The following is a 6,000-nucleotide window of genomic DNA, read 5'->3' on the forward strand; positions in this document are numbered from 1 at the left end:
TAAATGTAAGAGGCTATTAAAACGTAAGTATATTAAAGGTCCATGCACCCACACAACATCATTATAAACCCCAGTACACACCGTTTATCGGTCAGCTAGCCGGCGCCAGTGTGCCCCCCCCCCCCCCCTTACAAAATACTTAGACCAGAGACAAGATACAGCAGTACTTCATCTAAGTACACCAGTGGCTAGGGGTCCATAAGGCTTCCCTTTTGGATTGACTGTTTTTTTTATTATTTAATATGGACCTAACTATATTTCATGATAAATGATCAGTTCAGTAAGTAAGTATATTTTTTTCAAAAAGAAAAGTTTTACACTTCGCCGCTAACGTACGGTCAGCTGCATAAGTTGTTATACACTTCTGTACCTTGTCAAACTGATAGTAATCTAAAAAACTATACAATTAACACATTTACAAAAATTTAACTATCTAGATCAGCGTTTTCAGAGCCTACAAGATCCAGTGATTTAATTATTGTGTCCTCTTCATATTGACTATGTAGCTACTGACTTTTTCAGAGACATACCTTACTGCCCCCGTTCTACCCCGAGACGGAGATGATTAATCACCCCTCCCCCCCTACCCTCCCACTACCCCCCTCTAGTGTCAATCTGTTTGCACTGTCTCCCGTCACTTGGGCATTAATTAAATTATTGCAGTGTGTGTATTTTGGGCCTTTTTCAGCCGCAGACTAAATCGTGGGTTCATACATACCTCTTAATAAATTTTCCCTATTAAAAAAACGCAAAAACTGCTGTTTTAAGTCAAATTTACTTAGAGATTCTGGGTAAGTACTAGGTATTAGTCCCTCAAGTAGGTATAATTTTATAATATCATTGTGACCAGGAAATTTAATAAGACGGCATCGCCCTTACAATAAGTTACAGAACTCCAAGACAACCACCAGATGCCCCAAACAACTAAACAAGTCGCTATCAATTTAAATCCACTGCCCTAAGAATAAAAACAGACGCCGAACCAAATCTATTTCCAACATGTTCCACATCCGTACAGCACTCAATGAACAAACGCACTACAAGACCCAACATCCGAAAAAAAAAACTCGGAACAAGGCATCCATCCATCATTCCTTTGCACACGGCTGAAAAAAAAGTAAAAAGCAACTTCAAACATGACAGTCATTAGCGGTAATTAGTGCGAGTATGTTTCGAACGCACCTCGTTGACAGATCTCTCCTCGCCTCTGATTGGCTGTTCGTTTTCCCGCCAAACACGTGCTCGAGAGGCTGACATTTACTGTCATCGATTACCTTCCGAGGTTTGGGAGTTTTAAACAAATTGAAGTGGCTGTTTTTGTTTAAGTTTATAAATACTTTACAACCGCTGCGTTGCTGTGATAGCGAGAATCTACCATGACGCACCGGCCTGCCAAAATAAGTAAGAAGTTACACCCCCCTAATTGTTTTTGACATTGCCTTTTTACACTCGTGAGCTATGAAATAGTCCCACGGACGAATATTTACTCCTAAACGGATAAGGCTCTAGCTTAATGACGCCGCCGCCGTTTACAATATTGCTTACATTTAACAACGTCTTAGAATATAACAACTAAAATCGTAAATATTGGAAAAAAAAAACAATTAAATATATTAAATAATTGGGGCCATTTAAGTGGAGCATTTTAATTACTCGCCAGTATAGTATAGTTACGGAGTCGGTACGTATTTATTTATTTATTTATTTATTTATGCTTTTATTGCACAATTTACAAAAGTAGATGTACAATGAGGTGGACTTAATGCTAAGAGCATTCTCTACCAGTCAACCTGCAGGAGGTTCAGGAGCAGAAAGTAGGGAAGTGCAAAAAAATAACAAAAATCACAATCAATCAATGAATCTCACAAAAAAAAAATTAATTAAAGTGTAGTACTTACTTATTTTTGCACGACAGTGTATTTGCGACGGTTCTACCTTTTTTGGCATAAGATTTATTTGCCTAATCTCGTATTGCATAGTAACGTTTGGTCAAAGTCTCGTTACGCCGAAAATCGTATGGCATAAATCTCGTTTAGTAAAAAGTTATTTCGCATAACATTGTTTAGCCTAATAATGGTATGGCCAAATCTTGAATAGCCTAATAATGCTATGGCATAGGTTTATACAAAGTAATAATATTCGTTTGGCTTTAACTTTGACGGAGCGTCTCCCTACATAGCGCAAACTGGTGCCTTGTATTGTTTCCGCTGTTTGGAAAACGCTCCGCTCCGCTTCGCTGCGCTCCGCTTTGGTTTTGATGAACATGTGCACCTAACACGCTCCTCCTCGCTTTGCTCGTCGTCGCACCTATTTTTAGGTTTCGATCTCATGGGGTTTGTAATAATTATATTGGTCGTTAACTTTCGATTTTTTGATCATACAATATCGTGATTTTCGGGATGTAGGAGAAAAATACCACAATTTGTACATTTACTACATACTAAATATATTATTTATTAAGATAACATTACGAGAAACAAGATTATACATAGGTATAGACGAACATAAATTTGAGCAAACGAAACTTAGGTGTTTAAAGATTGTGCCTAAAGAGTTTTAGACGAAACGAGCCTTATGCCACATAAGTCTTGGCAAAGTGATGGTTCGGCCAAAAAAGTTTAGACCATACGAGTTATGCGAAATGAGTTTTGGTCAATAAAGATTATGCGAGATGAGCGGAACCCATTTGCGACATTAACTGTTTATTTTAAAGGCAAACACTTCATTCTACATCATTAGATAGACTATTGATTATATCAGCCAATTTCTAAGAATAATTGGCACCTACTTAGGTGCCTAATTCATTCCACTAAACCTACAATACCTACAATTTTATAAAATTACTAAGAACCAATCATGGTCGACTAAAAGTCAGCGACATATCAAAGCAACCCCTAAACATAATAATATCATGTCTTCCCAAAATAAGCAGTCGCGTACTAAAATAGACACAAAAACAGACGCAAAAGAACACCGTAGTATAACAATATCGTAGCGTTAATTAAAGCGTAGGCAAAACGGAACAGTAGGGTGACCACCCTGTACCCTAGTTTCTGTCACGTGATAGGCTATAATTACTCTTTGTTAAGTGATCGAGGCACGAACGCCGACGATGGGGCCTGTAGAGTGACTGTCTTGTGCGTAAGTTACAAGACATGTTTATTGTCTACCGTTGTAGGTTTGTATGTAGTTGAGGTTCCATAATTGAAAACATTAATTTATGAGTTATGAGTAAGAATTTATATTAAAGATACGCTTTATTGGTAACAACACTACTACTCATATACCTATATTGTTATAATTTTATTTTTTAAATAGGTACTTACTGTGTAATTTTTCACTATTTTACTGCATTTACTGTATTTTAAAATATCAGTTCGATTTTGCTATCTATAACTTAATTATATATATAAATGTCTTACTATTTACATGTGACCTCACCATTTCTCCCTAACAGGGAACTGGGGCTGTTAACTCCTTAATACAGGCTAACAACCTACCTAGGATAACAGCAAGCAACTAACTTTATAAAACCTCACCATATAACCTAGTTTTAAAACATACATCACAAAAATGGTTAATATCTGTTAAGTTAGTTTAAGTTTACTGTAAACTTTTTTTGTGAAATAAATACATTATTATTATTATTATAACAGGATTAACATAGTGCAACGGACAAAAGAGATAGAGCAATCGGCGGTCTTACTCTCCCAGACAATAAATATATCTAAATATTATTTAAGCAAAACTCTTTGATTGCCTTGCTCAATCTTTCTTCCATCATCTTGCGAACTGAAGTGTCAAAAGGATTGTCCCAATAATAGTTAAAGCCATGGCCACTGTCCCGATAAAGACACTTTGGTAATCAAGAAATCCGTTTCCATTCAGCCTACATTCGTCAAACTTTCGACTGATTGTCTCATCTAATGAAAGGTACATACCCGCAGAGTTTTTGTTCCGTACATTCATCCAGAGGGGAGTACTGACAGCAATTTGTCAGGAAATGAAAAATGGGTGGTGATAGTTTTATTAATAGTTGCGCTGTGATTTTTCGATTTATTTTTACAGTTATTAATTGAGCCATATGCTGTCGAGTTGGTTATGGTTTTAGGGTTTGAACTCCTCTAGTAATAGTCAATACAAGTATATTTTGACAGTGGGACCTTTTTTTAAAATTAAATTAATTAAAAGAAAGAATGTTGTACGCAATACTCTGATACCCGTTTGTTTTGTACGCAATACTCTGATACCCGGTCTAGGTCACTTTGTAGTTTGAGACAATCGTGAATAGAAGTGATTTTAACAAATATTTTGGTATCATCGGCATAAAGAAGTGGAAAAGAACTATTGATGCATTTAATGACATCATTAATAAAAATGTTAAACAATAGAGGACCAAGGTGGGATCCTTGAGGAACTCCGGAAGTGATAGGTACAAAACTAGAGACGTAACCCTTGACAGCTACTGCTTGAGTCCTGTCGCGAAGATAAGACTCCAGCCACCGTAGCAGATCGCCGTGCACACCGAACAATTCCAGTTTTTTTATTAAAGTATTATGACATATTTTATCAAAGGCTTTGGAATAGTCGGTGTACACTGCATCTACTTGGTGGCCTTTGTCCATAGCATCGAGAACAATATCTATATATTCGCAAAGGTTACTCTCCGTGGACCGTTTGTCAATGAAACCATGTTGGTTTATTATTAAATAAGGTCTGACAGCAGGAAAAAGCGCGTCGTAAATAATCTTTTCAAAGATTTTAGGTATTATACATAGTTTAGATATACCTCGATAATCTTTCGCATTATGCTTATTGCCGCTTTTGAAAATTGGTGTTATTAAAGATTGCTTCCACCTAGCTGGAAGATTACCAGTGTCAAGTGACATACGGAACAATACTGTTAGAGGAGTGGCAAGTTGCTCACAACACTGCTTTACAAACAAAGGATGTATGTCATCAGGACCACAACCCTTGTTTACATCAATATTCTTCAGATACTTCAATACTAAGTCGATGGTTATATTAGTGGTACTTATGAGGACAGTTTTACTTTCTTCTGTGTGTTACTTATGTATACTTATACTGTATTAAACTTACCCCCTTATTCATAGAGAAGTTACAGAACGTTTTAACTAATAAACTGTTTTGTCCCTCTCTAACAAAGAACAATTTATTCTTTGACAGAGAGGGACAAAACAGTTTATTAGTTAAAACGTCTTGTAACTTTTCTATGAATAAGGGGGTTATTCTTTAAGTAATTGACCGGTGTATAGACAAGTAATGCTTTAATTTCACCTGATTGTACATTATTATTACATGTGTAAATTCTGAAATAACCTTATAAATAAATTAAATTTCAACATTATTTCATCCATGGCATGGCATAATAATATGACCTATTTAAACTTTATTATACGCCTTAACCAAATTGTTATTGTTATAGGCTTGTAATTGGATTATGTGGCTTTTATTCCCCGAATCTAAAAAGGCGAAACAAATCTGAACATTTAACCGATACAGTTTTGAATATCTTCATTTTGATTCAGAAAGTAATCTGCATTAGGTACCTCAGGGGCGTATTTACCCTAGGGCTAAAAGGGCTACAGCCCGGGGCGGCAGGCGGCGAAGGGCGGCCCAGGGGCGGACAGAAGGCCGCCCTTGGACTTTAGGTTGGAGGGTTAAAAAAGTACAGAACAATATTTTAGGAAGTAAGCTTAGAACGGCCCTGAGCCATTTCCAAATGTTGATTCCATGTCTTAAGAAATATGATTTAAAGTATGAAAGCCGCCTTCGTTCTTTTCTGTACTTATCGGTGGAATAGTCTTATTTTCCGCCTTGGTAGGTATTTTCTTGAAGGAAATCTAAAGTTTTTTTTTGCCTACCTCAGTTGCCCGCCCTGCACATTGCACAAGTTTATTTCTAAACGTTCTAAAATGTACTCGTCTATCCAGAAAAATCTTTTTTTTTCTTCGGAAGATATCATAATGTATGCAAATC

This window comes from Plutella xylostella, chromosome 27 (genome assembly GCF_932276165.1).
Source record: "Plutella xylostella chromosome 27, ilPluXylo3.1, whole genome shotgun sequence".
NCBI lineage: Eukaryota > Metazoa > Arthropoda > Insecta > Lepidoptera > Plutellidae > Plutella > Plutella xylostella.